Source organism: Vipera ursinii (genome assembly GCF_947247035.1).
Source record: "Vipera ursinii genome assembly, chromosome: 2".
Taxonomy (NCBI): domain Eukaryota; kingdom Metazoa; phylum Chordata; class Lepidosauria; order Squamata; family Viperidae; genus Vipera; species Vipera ursinii.
The window spans coordinates 280,053,795-280,079,874 of NC_139513.1; the positions used below are offsets into that span (position 1 = coordinate 280,053,795).

Sequence of the window (26,080 nt, forward strand, 5' to 3'; positions counted from 1 at the left end):
AAAACAAGTCCCTTTGATCTGCAGCAGCAAGAACCGGGGGCTCCATTTATATCGCACAAAATATAAGTAACAAATTAGCCAAACAAAACACGACAGTGTATTTTAAACATTCAAAGCATTTATTCTTCAAAAAAGGTCAAATAGACCCAAGAAAATAGATAGCAGAGAATAACAATACTAATAAAATAAGATTGAAAAATTTAGGAAGATGGCAAACTTGATGCTTGGCATCAAAAAAATGTAGGTAGGTATTTTTTCTTAAAAAGCCATTTTATTACCATGATGTTATCTACATGTCAAAACTTATTGACAATCTACATTTTAACAAGACTCCAAATTTGTTATTGTTACATTATTAATATATGTCAATATTTTTAAGGAAATGTCATTGCAATACTACTAGGACTCAATAAAAATAATTGGAATATACTATTTATATTTATTTGTTAATTATTTTTTATAGTCCACTGTAAATCCCAACTGTAGGTTGTTTATAGCAGGGCTTTTCAACTTTTTCACCCATTGTACCACTTTTAGGATATGGCAACATCCGAGTACCACCAGTCGCCTAGCAAGGTGTCAAAAACTTGATGAAAAAAGTAAAAAAGTGATGAAATACAGGTAGTCTTCGACTTACAACAGTTCACTTAGTGACTGTTCAAAGTTACAATGGCACTGAAAAAAGTGCCCCCCAAGCCACAGCCGAGCAAGATACCTGCCTGCCCACACAGCAGCGCTCTTCCTCCTGTCCGAGGTTTTCATTGTTGTGAGCATTTCTGTTGAGGATTGGCAGTGGGGTTGGGGTAGGGGGGAGTTTGGTTTTTATTCCCCCCGTCCATCTGCTGGGTGGTTGTAGCAGGTTTTGGTCACTTCACATGACCCTGGGACACTGTGACCGTCATAAATACGAATCAGTTGCCAAGCATCCGAATGTAAATCACAAGACCCTGGGATGTTGCAACATTCCAACTGATTGGCGCTTCTTCTGGGCTTAGCAGAAGCACCGGGATCAGCGCCGAGCTCCAGCTGGAGCCTGGCGCTGATCCTGGCGCTTCCACTGAGCCCTGACAGCCCCAAAGAAGTGCTGATCCTGGCGGTTCCGCTGAGCCCTGCAGCTCCAGCCATCTCTCACTCAGGATTGTGCGGTGCTGCCACCGGTTCAGCTCATTGCCCTCCCCTGTTACCACTTTTCTAGGATGGTCGCCCACCACCTGCCAGGTGCCAATGTACCACAGGTGGTACCCGTACCACTGGTTGAAAAGCCCTGGTTTATAGAAAGTAAAATAAACCATTAAAACAGCCACGGTTGACTTAAAATAATAAAACCTACAAAATAAAGCACAATCATTGCATCATCACCCGAAAAAGGAAAAAGATTATCTGACCCCTCCCACTCAGGATTCAGGCCCAGGCATGAGACAAGAGGCAGAAGACTGTGTTTCTCTCTCTCTCTCCTCCCTCCCTCCCTCTCTGTTTGTGTGTGTTTGTGTGCCTGTGAGAGAGTGACCGAAGAAGAGATATTTTGTATTTACTACTGCCAATATGTAAAAATTAATTCTTTTCATTCATAAATGAAAATCATTTGCATTCAATTAAATAAAAATCAATCAATCAGTCTGTCTGTCTGTCTGTCTGTCTATCTATCTATCTATCTATCTATCTATCTATCTATCTATCTATCTATCTATCTATCTATCTATCTATCATCTATCCAGTGCTTTTTTTGTAAAAGAAAAAGGTGCCGGAACTCACACATGTCATACAACCTGCCTTGCCTACCCTACAAGGTTCCATCCAAAAAAGGTGCCGGAACTCCGTTCTGAGCGTTCTATGAGAAAAAAAGCCCTGTATCTATCTATATCTACATATCCATCTATCTATCTATCTCCCCGAGTGACAGCTTTTGAATGAAATAAACCACTCTAATTCTAAGTGCATTTACAGAAGCAAAAAACTGATATCTGGTTTCAGCTGAACCTCCTTTCCATGTGTCCTTAATATTACGACTTCCGTATTATACATTTATAAAAAAAACAGGAATCTGTAGGTGGGATCACACCCTTATACTTTATCGTTTATTTTGTATCTGTTTCTCAGACTTCTGGGAAAGTCTAGAATTACAAAAAAATCCTTTTTAAATGAATATTAATTATTAATTATTTTATCACTACCAAGGCTTATTATTTTGGATTAGCTATCAGAAGTTATTTTGTATTAAAATGTAAGTCTGCATGATTTGATGTCCAGCATACAAAGAGAGCATAAAGTGACCTTGAACAGCAGTGTATAAAAATACATTTATCACCGAAATGGCATGCTGGCCGTCAGTCAATATATGCCTCTCATTTGTTCAGCGGTTCTCCTGCTGTGATTCCCTCATTACAATTTGCTTTTACTTCCTGGGCAAATGACAAGCTGAAAATGAGGCAGCATCTTTGTTGGCCAAATTTAATCCAGAAAAAAAAAATTAGACAACAGCTGCCGCCATCCAAGTGGCTACGGCGTGTGTCACAAAACGTTATCTAAATTGTACAGTTTGTATACAGCTCGGATGTTGTGTGATGCTAAATAGAAGAGGACCAAACATGTCCTATATCCTCTAAGCCCATCACATTTTATTAAGTTATTTACGTTGATCTCTTTAAAAAAAAATCAATGCAGCCTATTTTTCAAGCACAGCAGACATTTACAAAGATTTGATTTACATTCGCAGTTTAAGAGGCTCAGACATCTTTTCTTTTTCCAGATATTTCATGATGACACCACCAAAAATTAATATGGCAGTAAAGTCAATAACACATTTTGAACAGTTATTCCTAATTAGGAGTGCTCACCTCTAAGTGGATGGAGTTAAGGCCTGGTTCACAGATTAAACTGGGGAGCATAAAATACTGTTCAACAAAGGATAGATGCTCTCTCTATCTGTAAAAATGCTATGAATGTATGATTTGTGACAAACTTTGGTTGCACCTTTGTAAAAATCTTTATCCATCTTTTAAAAGCAAGCTGAAACATTAAATGATCTTTATTTAGGGAAATAAAAATACATAACTAGTATTTTTTTAAAAAAATACACTAAGGGTAACAACTTTTTGTGGTATTGATAAAGGAATAAAAATATGCTAGTTGATTCTAGACATTTTAAAGAAAAAATAGTATTTATTTACTTGAAGCATAAACTACTGTGGTTTCCATGACAATCTTTTATTTTCAGAAATATTAAATTTTAATTTTAAGAAAATCTGAACATTGGTAGTCTTCATTTATTTTTCCCTGTTTTCTATAGCTTATGTTTCAGTGTTTGTATGATCAAAGCTAGGAATTGACTAAAAGGCACTTCTATATAATTGACTTTTAAAGAAGCATTCTGTAAAATGTAGTTCAGAGATGTTGTGCACAAACACAACCAACAATTAAATACTTACAAGATTAACTGTCAAAATACATCACTTTCACCTAATCAAGCAAGTAGTCTTCATGAGCTAGATGTTATAAGTGTTTAAGAAAATATTGTTATTGAATTAGAGAATTTCACACAATTGTCATTCTAATAATTAATACTAATCTGAAAAAGCATTATAAAAACGTCATGGAACTCAGGAACATCAATACAGATTTGCATTTAGCTCCATCATTCGAATATAGCATTTTAAGTGAGACAGAGAAAAAGTTAAATCTGCCATACATCTGATAAATAAATATGCTTTATACACTTTTATTATCAATGTCTGGAACATAATTTAATAATTTAAGACATAAACAGGATAATTTTTAGAGAATAATTATGGACAATTATATAATAATATTCCTGCTGTTCTTTAAATGTGAGGTGTTTCTGTAAAATGCATAATATTTATAATAAAGCCCACCCAAAATAATTTAATTGATTATATGCCATCAAGTTGCCATCAATTCTTAGAAACCACATAGCTAAATTTTCTCCATGAAAATATGTCCTTTACCAAGTAGTACTAAACAGTTTATATTTTTTCACAATTGTTCCTTTGAAACTTCTATAATTTCCCATAAAGATCGGTACTATACAGACCTCTTAAAATCCCACATTATCATTTATATTGTTTTAAGAAACTGTACCCAAGATTATTCTATTAAAGAAGGCTATATCTGCCCTTTGGCTATACATGCTTTTAAAACAGAGCAGCACTATTACCATTATATATTTTTATATTTTACTTCTTAAAGTAGATTTGTTTTCCAAGTTTAAAGATGTTTCAGAACAGATGCCACCTTTAGAAGAGACTTTAAAATCAGAACCAGAACTACAATAACTTGAACACTGAATCCACACTTTCCAAAAACATGAGAAGAAAAGCTTCAGAGAAAAATATAAAATATGCATTTGACCCAGAAAATGATGCAGCCTATTCTGTATTTTAAAAGTGTTGGATGTAAGCTTTTTCAACAGTTAGTGACCAGGTTTACATGATTAAACTGGTTTTTTTAAACCAACATTCAGAAGCAGAGAATATCAGGCTTGTAACCCAGTATTAAATCAATCAGTGTTAATCATGCAGCTGGGGATGTGGACATTTTTTTTAAAAGAGGGGGAAGAATAATATTTTACTTTGGCACAAATCTAACAGTTGTACTTCCTTATAAAATCCTGCCATCAAGTTCCAAATATTTAAAAACTGAACATTTAAAAATTGGCATTTTGAAAATACATAGTGACTATATGCAAAACTTAAAGCAGGGTGCCCTGAGTCATTATGCTGAAGGTAAAACTGTGGATATACGCATTGAATTATGTGATTATTGTGTATATTAAGAAATTATGTCAAAGCATAAAGTTAGGATTTCTTAAGAGGTGAGAGAAATGAGCACACCTTAGAGATCTTCTGAGTCAGTGCACAACACCTTTGAAAAGAGATGTGTGGATATGTATTTCCCACTTTGGTATATTATTTAAGGAATTCCTTGCAATAATCTCTGTGTTAAGGGACAGACCTTGCAGATTGTCATGTTTCACTAAGACATCAGTCACTGCAGAAGGGAAGAATATGTGGCCGTAAATGTTCAGCATCACTTAACCCATAAGGTCTGGTCAAGTGTTTTCCCATAAAGCAGAATGCCATTTTATTTACACAGCAATTCCAGCCATTTGTAATTAATCTCTTGGAGCAAATAAGTTTTCAAAGAGATATTCCAATAAATTCCTGCCTTTAAAAAAAATCAATCTTATTTGTTTCTAACTCATCTTGAGAGAAGGATGCATTTTAATTGAAGTTTCTTCTAAGCTCTAAAGGCACACACCAATCTGGGGTATTAGAACGTATCACCTGAATAGGCCAAGCAAAGAGGTGTTTCACATTAAATCATTTTTGCTTGAATTAAGGTTTTCCCCATTTAATAGAAGTGCTGCACCAACTTGGCTAACATACTTATGTATTTAAACTGGAAGCTGTTAATTGACAAGAGTCATAAAATCCAGGATTTGGAAAATGCATTCTATCCAAGAGGCTTCATTTTTTTTAAAAAAAAAAACAAACTAAACTGCATTTATTGAGCAACGTGACACAGTCAGGAAAGCAGCCAGCAATAGTTTCTCAATTCAAACCCACCCTACCTCGCAAATTACTTGTCTGGATGGTACCTGTGGAGAAACTTTTTTAAAAAAAATATTTTCAGTCCCAAGAATTTTTACTGAACAGTTCTACACATTCATTAAGCTCTAATGCTTTCCTTGTACCCAGTTTAAGTAAATTATCATGCCCTGCTTCAGGCATGCTTTAATGAGGAGTAATGATGGAGGGTGGGGGGAGGAAGTAGGACCAAGCATGATATCTATGCCTTTCTGGCATCTCATTGCCTCTGTGCGTAGAAGATTATGGAAATAGTAATAGAGGGAGCAGAATTTGCATGACTGCCTTTTTTTCCTGTTCTTAAATATGGAGCTTATATGCTAGAAAAATTGCCTGAAAGGCACTTAGTTAAAATACATTTACTCTGGTGTCTGTTCTGTTTTCCCAGTCCCAAAGTACCATATTTTTCGGACCATAAGACGCACCTGACCATAAGACGCACCCAGTTTTTAGAGCAGGAAAACAAGAAAAAAAATATTCTGAACCAAATAGTACCGGTGTACTAAAACAGGGCTTTTCAACCTTTTCATCCATTGTACCACTTTTAGGACAAGGCAATGTCCGAGTACCACCAGTCGCACAGCAAGGTGTCAAAAACTTGACCCCCCCCAAAAAGAAAAAAAATGATAAAGTACACGTAGTTCTCGACTTACGATTCACTTAGTGACTGTTCAAAGTTACGACGGCACTGAAAAAGTGACTTATGACCATTTTTCACACTTATGACTGTTGCAGCATCCCCAGGGTCATGTGATTTACATTCGGATGCTTGGCAATCCATTCATCTTTATGATGGTCACATTGTTCCAGGGTCATGTGATCGCCTTTTGCAACCTTCTGACAAGCAGTTAGTGGGGAAACCAGATTCACTTAACAATCATGTTACTAATTTAATTTCTCTCTCTCCTTCTCTTTCTCTCCCTCTCTCCCCCTCCCTCTTTCTTTCTCTCTCCCTCTTTCTCTCCCTATTTTTCTCTTTCCCTCTTTCTTGCTCCTTGTCTCTCTCTTCCTCTTTATCTCTCTCCCTTTCTCTCCCTCTTTCCCTTTCCCTCTTTCTCTCTCCCCCTCTATTTCTCTCCCTTTCTTTCTCCTTCTCTCTCTCTCCCTCTTTCTCTCCCTCCCTATTTCTTTCTCCTTCTCTCTCTCCCTCTCTCTTTCTCTCTCTCTCTTTCTCTCTCTCTCTCCCTCTCCCATTGTCCCTTCCTTCTTTCCTTCCTTCCTTTCTTCCTTCCCTCCCTCTTTGTCCTTCCCTCTCCGCGTTAGAGCAGTACCCCGGAGACGGCCCTGTGGCCCGGCTTTCTCTTACAGAAAGCAAGCTGAAACGGAGCGAGGGAGATTGCCAGGAACGCGAATTGGCCGATCTCGCGCTCCTGCAATCTCTCTCGCTCGGTTTCAGCTTCCCTTGCTACAAGAGAAAGCAGGCTGAAACCGAGCGAGGGAGATCGGCATTTCTCAGCACGTGCCGATTCGTGCTCCTGGCAATCTGCCTTGCTTTCCACTTGCGGAGGTTGGGGCTGGCCAAACAGATCATCTTCGGACCATAAGACGCACCCTCGTTTCCCCCCCCACACTTTTTTTTGGGGGGGAAGTGCATCTTATGGTCCGAAAAATACGGTATGGGTACTGATCAACATGATCAATGGTTTATTTAAATATACAATACTCTTATTTGGTGGCAGTGGAATTTAACCACATTTGCAATCAGAGAAGAACATTTCCAGGGAACATCTGGTTTAATCAAATGCTTATTATTTCAGAGGTGAAACTTGGCTATCTAAACAAATTAGGCCAGAAAAGCTCCTAGGGCACAGGTCGGCAACCTGCGGCTCCGGAGCCGCATGCGGCTCTTTGAGCTGTCTCTTGCGGCTCCCAGCCGCCCGGTGCGCGCGCACCTCTTCCAACGGGCAGTGGTGCGCGCGCACCTCTCCAAATGGAGAGTGGCACCGCCCGTTTGGAGAGGTGCACGCGCACCTCCCCGAATGGGCGGAGGTGCGCGCGCACCTCCCCAAACCTTTGGAGAGGTGCGCGCGTACCTCCGCGCGAATGGGCAGCGGTGCCGCTCTTTCAGGAAGCCCGCCTCGGCCCGTCTGTGAAGCTGCCGAAAGCGGCAGCTTAGCAGACGGGCCGCGGCAGCTTCCGCAAAGAGCGGCGCCCCTGCCCATTCCGAGAGGTGCGCGCGCACCTCTCCGAACGACCGGAGGTGCGCGCGCACCTCCCCAAACCTTTGGGGAGGTGCGCGCGTACCTCCGCGCGAACGGGCAGCGGTGCCGCTCTTTCAGGAAGCTGCCGCTTTCGGCAGCTTCCTGAAAGAGCGGCGCCGCTGCCCCTTCGCTTTCGGCAGCTTCCTGAAAGAGCGGCGCTGCTGCCCCTTCGCTTTCGGCAGCTTCCTGAAAGAGCGGCGCCGCTGCCCCTTCGCTTTCGGCAGCTTCCTGAAAGAGCGGCGCCGCTGCCCCTTCGCTTTCGGCAGCTTCCTGAAAGAGCGGCGCTGCTGCCCCTTCGCACGGAGGTACGCGCGCACCTCCCCAAAGGTTTGGGGAGGTGCGCGCGCAACTCCGGTCGTTCGGAGAGGTGCGCGCGCACCTCTCGGAATGGGCAGGGGCGCCGCTCTTTGCGGAAGCTGCCGCGGCCCGTTTGCTAAGCTGCCGCTTTCGGCAGCTTCACAGACGGGCCGCGGCGGGCTTCCTGAAAGAGCGGCACCGCTGCCCATTCGCGCGGAGGTACGCGCGCACCTCCGGTCGTTCGGAGAGGTGCGCGCGCACCTCTCGGAATGGGCAGGGGCGCCGCTCTTTGCGGAAGCTGCCACGGCCCGTCTGCAAAGCTGCCGAAAGCGGCAGCTTTGCAGACGGGCCGTCGCCATCGGGCAACCGGGAACCGGTTCCATCTCATTTTTTTAAAAATGGCAGCCGCGTGCGTCCGCGCATGCGCAAAAAACCTTTTTGCGCATGCGCGTGCATGGACACACGCACGCGGCTCCCTCTTTTTTTAATTTGTGATGGAACCGGTTCCCAGTGGCTCTTTTTCTTTTTTAGGTTGCCGACCCCTGTCCTAGGGATAAGGATATCCAGAGACAAAATCTAGAGCAATACAGCTGGCTGAGTTAAGATGGAACTTTTGGAGTTGTTTACACCAGGGGTCCCCAACCCTCAGTCCGTGGACCAGTACCGGGCCACGGCATGCCAGCAACTGGTCCGCACAAACAAGCAAAGCCCCATCTGCAGGATGCAGGCAGTACACAAAACCGTGCCCCCTCTGGTCCATGGAAAAGCCTTTCTCCACGTAACCGGTCCCTGGTGCTCAAAAGGTTGGGGACCTCTGGTTTACACCACCATGCCTGTTTACATGAACTTTTAAATCCAGTTCTTTATGCCAGAACAAGCCATGATGCAGGATAAGATAAAATGGGGTAACAGAGCTGCATATTATCTGTTTATTTGTGAACAGGTCAAACCAAAAATTTCCCCCAGCTAATAATGTACATGTTTAGATCCATAAGTCACAAATCAAAGAGAAGAGAACTGACTCTAAAATGGTATCTTTGGGATTTATTTATTTTTATTTTATTTTAATCCCATTTATATCCCGCCCTTCTCCGAAGACTCAGGGCGGCTTACACTCTAAGCACAAATCAATGTGCTTAGCAATAGCCTTCATTCTATGTATATGCCTGCTTATTAGGGCTTTCGCCCCCCCCCAAGCGGCATTATTACAAAGTCAGCTTATTGCCCCCAACAATCTGGGTCCTCATTTTACCTACCTCGGAAGGATGGAAGGCTGAGTCAACCTTGAGCCTGGTGGGATGCGAACCTGCACTAATTGCAGGCAGCTGGTGTTACTTAGGGAGGCATTAGCCCACTGCTCCACCAAGGGATCCTATTTTCTTTGAATGAACTCAACAGCATGTCTCCAATGCTCATTCCAACAAGACATGTACCTAACAGAAGAACCATGAAATTGCACTATCCCTTCTTTTACCATTGCATTTGCACATGCATAATGACATGTCCATCAAAGGATTGTAAGAATCATGATTCTATGTAAGATATTCCAATCCCTACATGTGAATAATAAGCATTCTTCTTACTTTCCTATTATTATATAGGCCAACTTTCTGGGATTGAGAATAAGGAACAGGGCTGCTACTATAGCCGATATTATGATAAAGAACAATGATAGTGCAGTCTCTCATACACCAAATTATTGAATTAGCATTGCATTGCCACATTATGCAAATACACCCTTAAATACTATTTGACCCCAAGAGTTTCTGGCCTAATGGCTGTTTCTTCCCATAAAGCCATTAGTTAGGGATTGCCACCCAGTTATCATCAAACTTCTTGGAAAATATTAATGCCAGGATCTGCTCTTGGAAATAAATAAGGTAATTTACTCCCCATGCCTAACTTCAGTAAAGTTACCATTCTACTGATAAGATTGAAACTGGCACTTTCTAGCTTGCTATGCTGGTTGTGTAGCTTAGTTCCAACAGTCACATGCTAGAAACAGCAATCACATGAATAAGAAATTAGAAGTTCCATGCCAGGCTTAACGAGTTAACTGAATAGCTAAGGTCTAGCACTGGTCAAAGTTTACTTCTAAACCAAGCCAATATAAAGAACCTATCTCCTGATTTTATTTTAAACATAGCAAGCAGAGGACTAAATATGTCATTTTTTACTAGCATGGACAGGATAAGCTTTGGTTGCACTTCAGTTATTTTTATGACTCAAGAATCTCCTATGGTTTCTACTGCACAACCTGAAAAATATCAAATTTTGTTAATAAGGAAATGCTACCAGCTTTTTACACAACTGAGTACAATTTGTTTTGCACACTAGAACAGCCAAGCATGTTGGAAGCAGAAGCCAAGGATGTGTATGGGGTCTAACAGAAAGGTGCTCTCTACAATCTAATGATGTCCACTGGGACAACATGCCAGTGTATTGCTGAAAAAGAAGTACAGTAAATACTGACATTAAGTTTTAAACCTGGAATGATATTTGTATCTTGCTGTGTTCTCTTGTTCTCTTGAAAACTCATTTTGTTTGAAGATTTTATTTTGAGACGGTGACAGATTAAACTTTGGAGCATTTTTCGCAAAAGTTATGTAATTACTGGTTTTTCAATGTGCTGCCTGACAATATTCTATTTTTAAAATAATGCTGAAAAGTAGATGTGGGTAATTATTAGCTTGCTTTTTGTGAGCTGCTTTTGATCTTCAAATTCAAAGGGACTTCTATTTGAAAAGCAGAAAGAAACGAGCTTAGCAAGCTTCAATGGGAAAGCCAAGTTTCTATCCATACTTTAAAAATTCAAGCTGTCTCTAATTATCCCCAAATTGATGTGATCTCACATCACCAATCTCAGCTTGTTCTGCTGGCCCCTACTACTACATGTGGCCAGTCAAGACCATGAAATCTGTTTTTGGATTGCACAGTTTAAGCACAGTACAGTGACATGTCCCAAGTTGTTTTTTACAATCCATATATGATAGTACGGAAAGTACAATCCTTAAATGAAGTGGATAAAGCAAAGGTGACAGGAAGAACAAAGGGAATTGGAGAAGGGGAATACTATTCAGCCATTTCTAACTTTTTTCTCCTTATAGGCTAAATGAAGCAATTTAGGAAGAAAGGTTGTTCATTTGTTCTGTATCAATGTTCTGAATTTTGAGAATTAGCTTCCTCAAAATCACGGTAATATATAGGATTTACATGTTGAAGGATTTACATGCAAAGAAGCATGTATTCTATTGTTGCCCTTAATGATTTCATTTTCAGCATGATTCAAATAGGTTTTGCTTTGGATTGTGTTCATTAGCATTTTGGATCAATTTCAAATATAACTTTTGATGCGGGGATTAAAATGTAATCTCACTGCAATCTCATATCTTGAAAAACCAGTTTGGAAACTTTCCAAGAAATATTCAAAAATAATTCAAAAACATATATCCAAGATTCAGATGTGCATCAGTGTAATGAAGTTCTCTGTTTGCTTTTTTTTTAAAGTTGACAGAATGAACAAGCAGTTCTTAACCACAAAATGCAACATTTTGTTTCTTAAAGGTCCTCAACCATTTTCCATGTTCTCACAAGTTGCTTTATAATGAATATGACAGAATTTACATTCTAAACGTCATTTCTAAATAACCCAACAAATTTTTAAAAAACCTAGAATGTTATTTCTTTTTAATAAACATCAACTAACAATTCATCTGTGTTTCAGACTAGGCCACTCAAAAATACACGATTAGCAGCAGAATGATTTTTTTTTATTCCTAGCATTTTCCCACAAGTTCAGAGTCTGCTTTGTTATTTCAGGTCAACTGGGTGTTGATCCTTAGAGTGATACAATAAGAAAATTCAAATTCAGCCTATAACAGTGGCTCCACCAAGGGGAAGATTCCTATAGATTTATTGCATAGATCCAGAGTATTCAAATATTTTGTTAAAATTAAAAGAGCAGTATCACTGTCACATTAAAGACAGACGAGTTTATTCTTCTCAAAAAGACATTTACAATTGTAGCCAGTAGTCTCAGCAATACAGTTTTAGTTGGATGCTTTTTATTGGCATAGCTAAGGATACCCCACCCTGCCAAAAATAAAAATAAAATAAAATAGAATTTAAAGAAATCCAGAAAATTGTACTCTCAAGTAGATGCATTAGGCCTAAGTATTTGCATCAGAAAAATGTTAAACAAAGTTCTCAAAGCTAGTGAAGGATGGTTAATGATAAGTGAAGTTGAAATCTGGAAAATTTATGCAAACAACCTGGAAAACATTTCAATTAACATAAATTATAATAGAGAAGTTCATTCTCATCCCCGTTATGTAACAGGATAGCAAAACAGACAGGCTGCACAGTTAGATTACATTCAGCATCACTTTTTCAGTGTCTCCATCCATTTTCCTCCCGTTTTAATGTAGTGAAGCTTTGGAGTCAACAGAGCAAGCCAAGCATAGGTGCAAAAAGTGTGTGCGTAGGAGAAGTATTCTTATCAACCGTTTATTGGACTTGTATCTTAAATCCAATGTCTTTAAGCCAGGAGACGCAGATATAGATATTTAGACACACACGCACACATGTAAAGTGTTGGATGTATGTTCCAGACACGCATATTATTATAGATCAGATGGCTATTTCACTCCTTTTGCAACAGCTTTGCAAAAATATACCATCTGAAGGTGAAAATCAAAATAAAAAAATTACATTCACTTTTGCTCCCTTAAGGGAACCCAAAGCCCCTTGAAAACAACCTTGTAACTTTCAAATGTCACGTCTAGAGAAATATCATAGGTCATCCATTAAAAGAATAGAAAATAAGCTTGTCATAATTTTAAAACATAAACACAGGTGAAAATCCAACAGAGAAAAGCATACACAAAACAACTAACTCATCAGTGTCATACCAATTTCTTATAAATTCTCCACTGGGTGCAGAAGATATACTTGGAGAAGCTGTCATTTTAATAGACAGATAGCTAACTTCTTACTGAGTAGCAGTGGACTTCCAAGATTTGAGAGATGGTTTATTCCCAATGTTTTACAAGGAATTCACATTTATTTGGAGACAACTCATAGGTTTGGTAGTAAATGCAGCTCATGCGGATACGGGGGCAGGGCTACCTTTGACCATCCCACCAGCCTTACCAGGAAGGCTAACATGTTTTATAAACTTGATTATTAGCACTCAGTGAGATTTGAGTTCAGAATTCTGTTTAATGCCAATGCTGGGGGTGGGGGGGGGGAAATATTCAATTACATTTATCCCCCAGTTTTCATTACATTTATTTACAAAAATTATATACATGAACACTCAAGCCAGCTAATTTTTTTTAAAAAAATATATGATTCCTTGACAAAACAACCACAAGAAGAAGCATTTACTGCTAATGTAAGTAGAAAATAAAGGCTCAGAGCCATGCGGTCAGTTCATTACAGGAATTGATATTTTTTTATTTAAACTAGATTTGGTTTTCTTTTATACTGAAATATGAAAAGGATGTGTGCGTGTGTGTATGTTTGTGTGCATGTGTGTATACAAAATGAAAGTCAAAGACAAAAAGATAAAGAGAAAAATATTAATGAGATCTGCACAGTTTATGCCAGTGTTTAGCAAAAAACTTCACTACAGAAAGATGACACAAACAAACAAAAATGTTACTCTGAAATTCATAAATAAATTTAAAAGTAAATTTACTTTACTTTTTATTTTAAAAAAATAAAAAAAAAATTTTTTTAAAAAAATAGAAGTTTCAAAACACAGCTTTTCTTATTTATCCAAAAATTATTTGCACAAAAGACACCAAAGCCTATAATCATTGACCTAATAAAACGTATCAAGAATTTTTTAAAAAAAAGTAATACAGGAATTTTGCAGTTCAGTCTTAACCTGAAGTCCACAAGCATGTTGCAATAATATCAGTAGCTGTGATGCTGTATGTTTATCATGAGATAATCATACCCCTGGAGGATTAAAGGCACTCAGCCTCCGAAACACACTTGGGGTGCCATTATCTGATGATAACCCTACTCTCTGTCAAGCCTTATTGCTTAATTAGGGTTTATGAAGGTGATAACAAGAGTAAAAAAAAATATCAGATGAACACCACCCAAGACTACTGACACCTTAATCAACTTAAATCCAGCAGCTGAAAATAGACATGACCAACAAAAAGCATAAAATCACTTAACAGTAATTATGTTCTATAGAAGAATGCATCAGCTGATAAGTGGTGTGGAAATTCCCACACTTAATCATTTGTTCAGTCAATGGTTTTGTGAAAGGAAATTTAATGTGCACTTAAGAAAACATTAAGGCAGCCTTTTTGGGCAAAAATGAATTATCCTAATCCAAGATTTAAGCAAAAAGGAGTGCAAAAGAAGAAAATTCAAGAGCACAAATAGACACACCTCCTATACATCCTCAGCATCAAAAGTCCTAAAGCAAGGATGCTTCTGAGCACATAGAACATTGTCAAAATCTAGGCCTTTTGTTAATGTTCTGTAAATTCTTTCCTTATTTGCAGATGGAATACGCTCGCAGATCTGGTACACTTGGAACTGCTTTCCAATTCCAATTCACAGCGAAACATCAATTATCTTTATCAAACAACAATATCTCATCGCAGTCCATTATCAAGATGGAGTCTTATTTTAACTGGACTGCAGCCCTATCTGTATATCAAGGCAGGCCACGGTGGCAGAGAGTGAGTGAAAGCCTGTGAAATAATCAATAATAATAATCAAATTGTGGCCGACAGGTTGTGAGGATGGAAGTTTTTGATGAAACCTCAACCTTTCTCTCTCTCTCTCTGTGTGTGTGTGTGTGTGTGTGTGCAGATGATAAGGTTTAACCTTTACAATACCTGATAACTATGACTCAGAAGAAGCAGCCCACTATGCATGTAAGAGAAGCTGGACGTTCAAGAACTGCGTCACTTGACCAGACAGCATTCTCTGTACAATGCATGACTAAGGAGAGCTCTATCAACATAATAATAAAGCACACTGCAATGTATTTCAGTCTTGCTGGAATTTGGGTGGGATTAATAACCCCTAAAGACAATGTACTAATGTTTTACTACTATGAATTGGTTTAGCAATATGCCTAAAAGTAGACAGTTAATAAAGACAGTTATAGTATTATTGAGATTTCTCAGTGGTTTATCATAAAAGATAAAACCAAAGATAGGGAAAATAAGTAAGAGTAGCAAAGAGTTCTTTACAGAGATATTTAAAATAACTAACCACCCAGAGTCGCTTCTAGAGCATATGGGGCAGCACATAAACCTATTAAATAAATAAAAAGGAAAAAGGAAGGAAAACAAATGGATTTATTTGACAGTGAGATGGGCAGCATATTAATTAATTAAACAAATAAACAAAGCCAGTCGAGGATGCTTTTTTTTAAAGACTACAGATATGCTCAGACTGGTAGTAAATGAAGCCAAATTTTCACAATGATGTCACTAAGAGGGAGAGTCATATATAGAAAGAGGCATTCCCTCAAAGATTGCACATTTTATGGCTTTAAAGATTTTTTTAAAAAGTGCTGTTTCATTCAGAAACCAACAGACAAAGTATGTATACTTTTGGCAGAATGTACAATATGGTCCTTTTAAGATCTTCCAGAGACCAATGTGCTCAGTTTATGCTCAGTTTATTGCCATTGAAACTTCTGGGATGAGACACATAGGAAACCAATTATAATTACAGTAATCACATCTGGAGATTATCAGATGGTTGGGAAAGCAACCAACTAACTCAAGAAGGTTGGGAAAGCAGGTTCTTACACTATCACGAGAAATCAGCTTGATGCCAAATCAGTCTGTGAGCAAAACAAGAGATGGCCGGACAGTAACTTATAGTTCCTTACATTGCTTAAGTGGGAGAAGGACACACAAGAATTTGAACATTGGTTTCACTATAAACAGAGCTTGCACTGTACTTGATACACCACAGTCGATGGACTATGTGATGGAATATTATTATTATTATTTATTTTGCCACAGTAAGCCTACTTATCAAAATCTTTTAGTTTTGCAAATTTTTTGCCAAGGCTAACGCTCTTAAAATTGTTCCTGGCAAATGCCCCACTGAAGAAACCAGATAGTGATGCTCTTTTGGGGAGAATCCAAATCACTCCATCATTTGGAGATTTACCATTTCCTGAATTCAGATAATCTCTTAGCTAATCCTTTAACAAGTAGGCAGAATTCACTCTAATACCATTCCCTAAGGTTTTTGACAGAGATCAGATTTGGGTACCATCAGCATTCTGATAACACCTAGCTTCCTATTTCCTACTGTATAATCTCTTTTATTGTATGTATCAAAGCACTCTCAAAAAGTCCTGGAAACAGAATAGAGTCTGAGGGACCGCATATCATTTCTTCCTGTTTTCTTAAAACAACAATCTCCGAGTGGCACCATCTGCATTCTACCTTTAAGAAAAACACGAAACCACTTTGAATTACTTCATTTTCCAAAGTCTTTCAGGCAATTCAAAAGGATGCCATGGTGGATGTTTTTTAAAAAAAACAAACCAACAAACCAACAACACCCAACAAAGTCCTTGTTAAATATGCTTGCTGTAATGCTTGTTGTTATAAAGGCAGGATAGAAACCTAATAAACAAAGAAACTTATTTGAATTGGGCCAAAATCTGGTCATAAAGATGTTTTTCTTCAACCTTATTGGAAATGGTTTTAGAACCTATGTATATGGCATTCTATATATATATTCCAATCCAAGTTTTCCGTAATTAAAAAAATAGTTAAAATATTAGAAAGGAAGTTTAACATATCAGGGTTTTTATATTTTTTCAGGGATTTAATTTAATCTTTTTAATCGTTTTTAATTTTTGTATCAATGTTTTAAGTACCCTGTAAACCGCCCTGAGTCCTTCGGGAAAGGGCGGTATATAAATTCAATAAAATTCAAATTCAAATATGTATTTTACATCTACATGACTTTTCTTTAAAAAACACTGAATGCAGCACTTTGTAATCAGGTTGTAAATTCAGAGATAATAAATCATAGGTAAACACATATGTCACCTATAATTCTCAGAACAAGTAATATTAAAGAATTCTTGAAAAATAAAGAACTAAATCATTGCAAACTATGATTTTGGTTAAGACATTAAAAAAAAAACTTCTTGTGTCTGCACTCTATCTTCCTCTCTTATAAAGAAAATTTCATTTTACAACCTTCACCTATGTCAAACCAAAATTTCAATTATCAACAGACTAATATTAACTAGTACATTTAATTGTTCATAACATAATACTATTTTTTTCTCAAAACTGTAATTACTCCCAACAATTGTCTGTTTTCTGTATCTCCAATACTGTCTGAAACAGGGTTCTTCTTTAATGTATAAGATGTTATTCATGTGAAACATTAACAAATATGCTTCTCATGGCCACATTATCACTAATAATTTATTTTTCTCTGCTGTGATACAAACTTCAAGATTAAAAAACAAATTTAAGTGCATGTAAGAATATTTTGTTTAAAGAAGTACACAGTTTTGATATTTATTCTATTAACTCAAAATGTTTAATCCCTCATCAATTAATTTGGGATTAATTTAAACTGATATCATTTAACTGATATCATTTAACCCCTCCTTTTTTAAGCTAAGAGATGGGAGTAATGTCACCATTCCATTGCAAGGAACTGAGTGAAACAATTTTTTACAGTGGCATACAAATACATCTCTGTAGTTTCTTACATATTTTAGAAAGATATCTATACCAAATCTCTTGTTCCTAAACTATTTCTAAAAAAACCTCTATGAATGAATTCCACTATAGAGAGTAAACACTGCAAGCATATATGTGTGCATAAATTGGAGAGCAAATTTTAAACAGCAACAATGACGAAGGCTGTGATGGCTATTTAATGAAAGTCAAACCGCCTAACAATTCATTCAATGAAGCTGATTTTTTTTTAAAAAAATGACTGCAGTGGGGCATTGCTGTATCCTTCAGTTATTCTTACTGTCCTGCTCATTTTCAATTGCACAATTTGCTAACTCTTTAAAAATAATATTTTTTGTTCTAAATTGCGGAAATTTGCTCAAGCCTTCACAATGCACAAAACCTTTAACACATACAGGTCTCTGTCCAACATATAATAAATGTTATTCAGAAATGCAGCAGTTGTACTGAAGCAACATCAGTTGCCTTCCAGAGCTGAGTAGCAATAAGATAGTATGTTTTATTATGAGTGTCATGGAGACGGTGTGAAAAATCAAGAGCCACAGGCAGTAAGCAGCAATGGGTCAATAATGTTCACAGAGACATTGTGTGGATAATCAACAACAAGGCTTTAGGTTCTCTATGCAAACAGCTGAAGGGCAAATCAATACAGCCATGGGAAGGACACTGCCTTGTTCTACTTCCCACAATACACTACCCACCACTATAAGAAAGAACCCTAAAAATGAAATGAATTCTAACAGCAAGCACAAAGCAGTAGCAAAAAAAAAGTTGCTATTAAAAGCATTATACTGTATATACTGTGTTTTTAGAAGAAAAAGGAGGAAAAAAGCCCTAAAGTATAGACCTTAAACAGACCTTAATAATGAGTGATGGCTGTAAGACACAAAATGGTGTGTATTCTGAATACTTATTGTGTTATACCAGTTTGCTTCTTGACAGCATTATAAACAGCTTCTCTTTCATCAGCTGTATCTTTCTGCCTTGATTCCAGCCAAGTAATCAGGATCATTTAAGTCTTTGGAATTAAAGATTGAAAATGCATTCAAAAATCAATTGTTTTTGTAATTATGTTGGTCATAACAGCTTTACATCTGTGGATAAGTATGTACAGTATGCTACAAAACAAATGATTTAAGTTATTGGGATGATATTGAAATGTATATTATTGCTGCCAGGGGCAATGTTTTGTATATATAGTATTAATTAATGTCAAGTTTTTAAATAGTTGAAGCTAATTTTTTTAAAAAAAAACTTTCAGCAAAATAATGTATTGGAAATAATGTTAATGTATTACATTTCAGAGACAAGTTGATTCTTTGTTCCATCAAAGTATTAATCATCAAATGCAGTGTCTACATTGCTATGGGGCCCCATTCAATGTAGAACTCAATTAAAGCATATAAAAGCTAGCCTGTTTCATAAATTTTTGATCAAAAGTATCTCTTTTCTTTTCTCATTTGAACAAAAGAAGCTTGCTAACACCTTGCTTCTTCATATGCTTGAAATACTGCTGCTTTTTTGGGACACTGTATTTGGCATATCATGAGAAAATCACGAAGGAAAGGCAACACGGCTAATTAAAAACATATTGTCAGTTTACCACCTGATATGATTTAGAGGGCTATATATGAAAAATTAATATAGGAATTAATATTTACCACACCACAAGAATATATGAAGAACTCTAAATGTTAACTAGAACTGTGATTAACACCCATTACTCATCAGACTGCTTTTTAAAATTATGTCTGGTTAAATTTTATGACAAAGTAAAAATAACCTTAATTCTTTCAGGCAAATATTTGGTTTGCCTTTGTACGATAATTTTCAACAAACTCTATTCCTTGTATTTTTATGAGATGCTATATTCTTATGAAGTGAAAGAAGAAATATATAGGTATGTTCATCCTATTTAATTTAAGCTTAGACCTCTCATTCTCTCATCCCAAAACACTCTCATATCCTAAAATAAATACAAAAGATTCTGTTATGAGAAGTAACAATTTGTGAAGAGGAGAGAAAAAGTTATAATGTATGGTCACTCGTATTTCTATAAACTACTGCTGCCTAATTTATTGGATTTCTACCCAGCCATAATAAACCAACCAACTCTTGAATCTCACTTTTCTAGTTAAAGTGAAAGGAAACCAATACTTTCTGGTTTTTGATTTACCCTTAGAGTTTTGTAAGAAACTATGTTGGACACTAGATTTAAATTGCAGAATTGAAAAATGATTGGCTGGAATCAGCAGCAGTCCCTGGAAACTGGCTGAGGATGCTACTGGTAGGTGTTGACCTCTGCAATGGCCTTCGGTGTGAGAATCCAGCTCTTTCCTCACAGAAGATTCTGTGGATTAAAGTCCAGTTGAATTGGGATGCTATATTCATTTCATAACACACTTAAAATAATAAATATGATGGTTTCAACAGAACAGAACTCAGAGAAAGGAATCTCGACCATTTTGTTTCAACATCCACCTGATTCTATCAGATATTTTTCTTCAGAAGAAAAGAAATGGGTTGCACTGACTAAATTTATAAGTTTTCAGGTGACACTTTCATTGGTGCTTAACATTACTTGATAACTTTCTCTTTAAGTATTACTTTGGTTTATACCCGATGAACAATTGAACCAAGAGAAGAATGGGGAATCTCTTTTATAGAAATCAGGTTTTTTTTTAAGGCAAGATAAAATTACAACTAAATTGGCAACTTGAGTCATTTCTTGATGAAACATTTTAGAGATGCATATTTTGAATGGAGGAAGATGAAAGCCTGTCCTCCAATTCATTCACAAACAAGGGCCACAGGGAAGAAAGGATGAACAACCTCCCCCCTCCCCCTCCACACACTATTAGAGCAGGAAGAGCTATTGTAGACTAAAACTGATAATGGTGTACATGGCAAGATCTTAAGCAGCTGGAGCAGATCAAAATATGCAGGAAGGCAATTCCAAGAAGTATAAATGGTCATTTTAAAAGAAATAAATCACGCTTCCACATCTAGAGTTACAAATTGGGTCAAACTGATCTGTGCTGCCAACTAACAACAAAGTGCTGAGCAAGCCATTAAGGAAAAGCTTTCCCAAGTGTGTCACACCATTCATTTCAACACGTAGCATTGATTCATTGTCAGCTCAGGTTGGGAGTATGGGGACACTGAAGGAGGTCACGTCTGCACAATTTTTTTTAAAGTGTCACATATGATGTGTCCAGTGCATTCAATTTATTTGACACACAAATCTTTCACCTGGCTTGGTCTCTTCAGCATCAGTGGGTATCCAGGCAGAACTAGGATGGGATAGAGACTGTAGGACCTGACATGTTTGTTGCTGGACAATAGAAGTAGGATGGGGCTATTGTGCTTATGGCCTCCTTTAAAGAATTGTTATTGGCATCTTGGCCACTTGAGAACACGTCCCTGATTGTATAGTCCTTATATTTATATGACATAAAAGATCCATATAGGCTTCTGCAACATCATATTCTCATTTTGTAAGACTCTATTCTAAATCAGAAGCAGTGTGTAGTATTTGTAATGTCAGGTTCTGCAAATTAAGCATTCCTTTTGGAGTGATACTACACGTTTTCTAACAGGAACAGGTCAAAAAGTTAAATGTCTGTGATAATCGCCATTTTCCTAGTTATGAGTGAGAAAAAAATGAGTAAGTTTTTTGATATTTCTAGCATCGATGGTATAAAAGTAAAGGAGTTTAGGTTACAAAGTGTGTTTGAAATGAAATGGAAAGAACTTTCCAAATGCAATACTATGTTTTGTAGTAGAGAATTCCAAATAAACCTACAGCAGGATCCATCCATTCCTGCTCTAATCAGTCTGATTAGGATCCTACTTTGAAATTCATCAGAGAGTGGAGCAAGAATACCATTCTCCCCAATTGATCTCTAGTATTTCAGACTCAGTGAAGTGCCCTTGAATATGGACTTTTCATTTAATTATTAGGCCAGTGGTCATCTTGGATGAAGTTTAGGAGAGGAATTCTTTATAAAAAATCCAGTAAGGCTGTATTCAGATTTTTCTCCAGAAATGTGACTATTCCATTGTTAAAATTGCATTAGTTTACAATTTATGATATTTGGCTGTAGTACATTTCTAAATTCTAAATTATCTTTAATGTTTGCTATATTGTTACTGGTTTTTGATTTTGCTTGCAATATTAAAGGTTCAGTAGAGCAAAGAAAATGTGATATAAATAAATAAAATTATTTTTACTACGACAATGACCACTACTACTACTTTACAATACATTTAATAAATCCTTGATAATCCATCATTATGGGTGACTTCCATGACTATCTATTGTTCAAGGTTTTCAAACAAGGAAGAGTTGTTTGAAATATGAGATATTTTTTTTCTCTTTGTGCTGTGTCTTCTTACTTATTAAACAACATCTAGCCTCTATTTCTAATTAACTGCTACAAACACTAAGGGTAGTATTTATAGTCACATTCAGATAAGTTACTCATTTTTAAGACTCAACAGTTTGCCTACCTGTGCAAATGGCATTTGGCCATAGCAAAAGGGGGAAAAAAGGTTAAAACAGATGGATGTATATTTTGGGACTCGACCCTCACTTTTGCCTTGTATTCTGTTGAAAAGTTATTTATCTGTGATTGGACCTCTACTGTTTTAGTAGCCAAATCAATCTTATTCTCCCAAGATGAACTTCCCCTAGATCCAAATGCAACCACCAATTTACAGAAATGTGTAGTTTAGTCATCTAAATTTTGATTTTTTTTCCTTTTTCTTTTATAATCTGCCATTTCTATTTACTATAAAACATCTGCCCCTCCTTTCTCCTTTTTAGGGTGGTTTTTCATAAATGGTAGGAAAATGTCTCCAGGTTAAATTGTATTTATGAATGATAGTTGGCAGAATATGATTCTGATCCTTTTCACCTCATTTACAGTATATCAGGCTGGCCTGTATAGGCCTGAATATATCCATTTGTGATTGTAATTGTCCACATATTCCAGCAGCAAACTCAAAACCTTCAGTAGATTTCCAAGTAATTGCAAACTAAACAAAATATATAATACTTTCCATAGGTTCTAATTCATAATAAAAATACTGTATCACCTTCTTCCCTTTTATCCTTGAAATTTCTTCAGGTATATCTCCTCCCTTCTTTGTGTGGTCCATCGTCTGTTACAGATACTAAAACCCATTGTAGTAATTTGTTTCACCTGCTTCATTATTACTGTAATATCCTTTCAGTTTCTCATTCAGTGAGCAGCAATTTCTTACTTCCACCTTTGGTCGCTCTATCACTGTCATTCATGAAATCTGGAGCATGAGCGCTCAGGGCAAACCTTTTGTGGCATCACTAAAATGACCTCCTGGATCCTGGTTCATGTGGAAATTAATATTTTTTTATAGATTTGCAAACATTCATATCCTGTGTCCTCTTCCATTGATTGGTGGTTTTCAAAATATGACATAAAACATATTAGTAAAAAGGTAACAATCATCCATAAAGAGCAAAAAAGCGCATTAAAAATAATAACTTTGTAAATGTATAAATAACTGCCAACAAATGACTCTGAACATTCTCTTAAAGAAGACTTAACCTTGAGGGTCAAGCACATCCAAAGAAGTGGATTGAACCTCTAGGTTGCAGTCCCTGAGATTTAAGAGTGGGTACTTAGAACAAAGATTGAATCTGCAAGAAGAAAGCAACACGAATGAAAGGAGCAAAAGATTTCAGAGGTGATCACCAGCCTCTTGAATTGGACCCTGTGTAGTCCCCCTGCATTTTGCTACTACCAGTCAGCAAGCCAGCCATTACATTTTTTGGCTGGCTATAGGGCCTGACTTGCCTTCAAGGAAGCTTCACACACATCATACTCAGTTTTTAGGGAGATTCTCAATCATCCAGGTCATGATAAGCAAAACGTTTTCAAGAAAAAAGACAAGAAAGTCTTTTGTAAAACCACCCTTGGGACATCAAACTCAATTGTCAAACTGAGAGATGACAATGTTTTCTGGTTTAACAATGGGTGCCACTGACAAACCTGCTTATTCTGGACAAATTCTTTCCTGGTCATGAATTGCATTTGCTGTTCTAGCAGGAGCCACCATTCTAGGAGAATTCCCAGATTGGCACCACCACTTTTGTGGGAAATGCTAGCACATCAAGAGCTACAGATGGAACATCCACCCAAAACACTTTTGAATCATTTCCATCTTGCTGGAATTCACTTACACTCTGTTTTCTCCCATAACTGAATTATGTCCCTCACAACCTTCAGGCATACACATTTAGGCATAAGTATACAGTATGACAAACTTTCATGCAGAGATGCATGCTCAACACATGAATGACAGCAATCACACATTCTAGATTTTGGATCAAGCATTATTAGGAACATTCTGCTATGGACATTGTTTCTATTAGTGTTAAGATCAAATAAAAACCTCTCCTCTGAATTCTTCCATTAAATCAAGCACAATATCAAAATCTCCACTAATCAACAAATTTACAAATACTTTCTGCATCTGTTGGTTCACTAGAGGCATCTTTTTTGAATGAGGGCATCTGCCATAAGTGACTACTGCACTGTTGATGCTTTTCCCTCATACTTCCACTTTTTCTAAGTTATCATTGAGATTCTGCGCTATTTCTTGTCCCTTTACTCATTCATCAAAGTAAGAACTTGGTAGAACTTTGTATTATTTCACCATGTTGTTTTTAAATAGATGAAAAGCTACTTTTATTACAGGCTTTAATGTACTGCACCAATATTCTGTTGGTGGTAATTAAAAGATTATAGAATTACTATACCATGTTTATTCTGTCTAGTAATGTATAGATAAAATATATCTAAAAAAACCCCCCAAAGCACTCAGCAGTGCTTAGAAATAACTGTCTACACAGTGAAGTTTGCTTGAAAAAGAGGTATTTTTCCTTGCAACATATTCCTGTCACTGGAGAATCATCAACTACATGAAACTGAATTGTTCTCATAAATAGTATAGACACATCCTGTTGAACTAATTTAACAACAGATGCCATGTGAAACAAAATGTTGGTATTTTTAAACTACCAGTAGCTGCTGTTAATCCAGAGGATGCACACCAGAAGACTGCTTGAAAGGAGATAGAGCAGACATCCAAGCATGTCTATTAAACAAAAGGCAAAGCAATCCAGAAGGAAGATTTTCTTGCTAGATTCAGCTCTTTCCCCCCTAATTAGGTATGTAAGAATAAATCTTTGACCTTTTTACTCACTTTTAACTTTAGACAAATTTTGAAATGTGGAGCCATAGTTTCTAGCACTAGTGGTCAAAGCAGATTTTATATGTCTACCCTGTGGATATCTTAGCAAATAAATTATTAAAAAGAGGGAGAACCAATGTAGAATCAAAATCGAGAACCAATGAAGAATTAAGAACATTTTTTGTTGGTAAGGAGAACAAAGCACAGAAAACAAAAGATGTACAAAATGTGAATGGAAAACTCCCATGAAAATACATCAGGTTTCTCTTTGAACACCAGGTAATATTATGCACATTTTGAGAAATAGGAATTTAAATTGCACCAATGAAACTCTACAATCTTTAAGTAATTGACTACTAATTGTTTAATTTAGGAAAAAGGAAGCTATCAATATCAGGGAGACTTATGAAATTAGTTGACATGTTAATGTTTGCTATATCTGAATATGAAACTGTATTTCAATATTTGCCAGCCCAATTGCATTTCTTTAAAAAGAAGAAATTCAAAAGACATAATTAGTTAAACTGTGAATACACTTCTCCAGGCTGTCCAGATTAGGTTTTTGTTTTGGGAGGATCAGAGATCTATATTCTAAAACAAATGCAGCATTCATTCAGTTCATTAGTTAATTTAAGAAATTAACGAAACAAAGAAAATGTACTGAAGATTAAAGCTGTAGTTTTAAACAAAGCTGAAATTGAGGTCATTTACCATGCACCAAATATAATTAATAATTAGGCAATAACCATTGCAGGTGCAAGAGTCCAAACTTGGTTTAGATAGATACAGACATGTGAGGATTAAAATGCCTAGAAAACAGTGGGAAAAATAAGCCCTAGGACTTTCTTGAATCATGGTTCCCAGCAATGTGATAATGTCAGCACATGTCTCATAAGATTAGGTACCTTTTCTGTTCCTGCATTTGTGGAAAGCCCTGAAGAGTTTTGACCCAATTAACAACCTCTACAACCCATTCTCAAATATGATTACTCAGAGGTTTTAGTAAATG

The 26,080-nt window shown here is 37.0% G+C and overlaps 1 protein-coding gene across 2 annotated transcripts in view; it reads right to left on the reverse strand.

Annotated features, from left to right (window-relative positions):
- WDR7 (WD repeat domain 7) overlaps positions 1–26,080 on the reverse strand; it is a 238,868-nt gene that overhangs the window by 15,617 nt on the left and 197,171 nt on the right. The gene's annotated exons all lie outside the window — the stretch shown is intronic.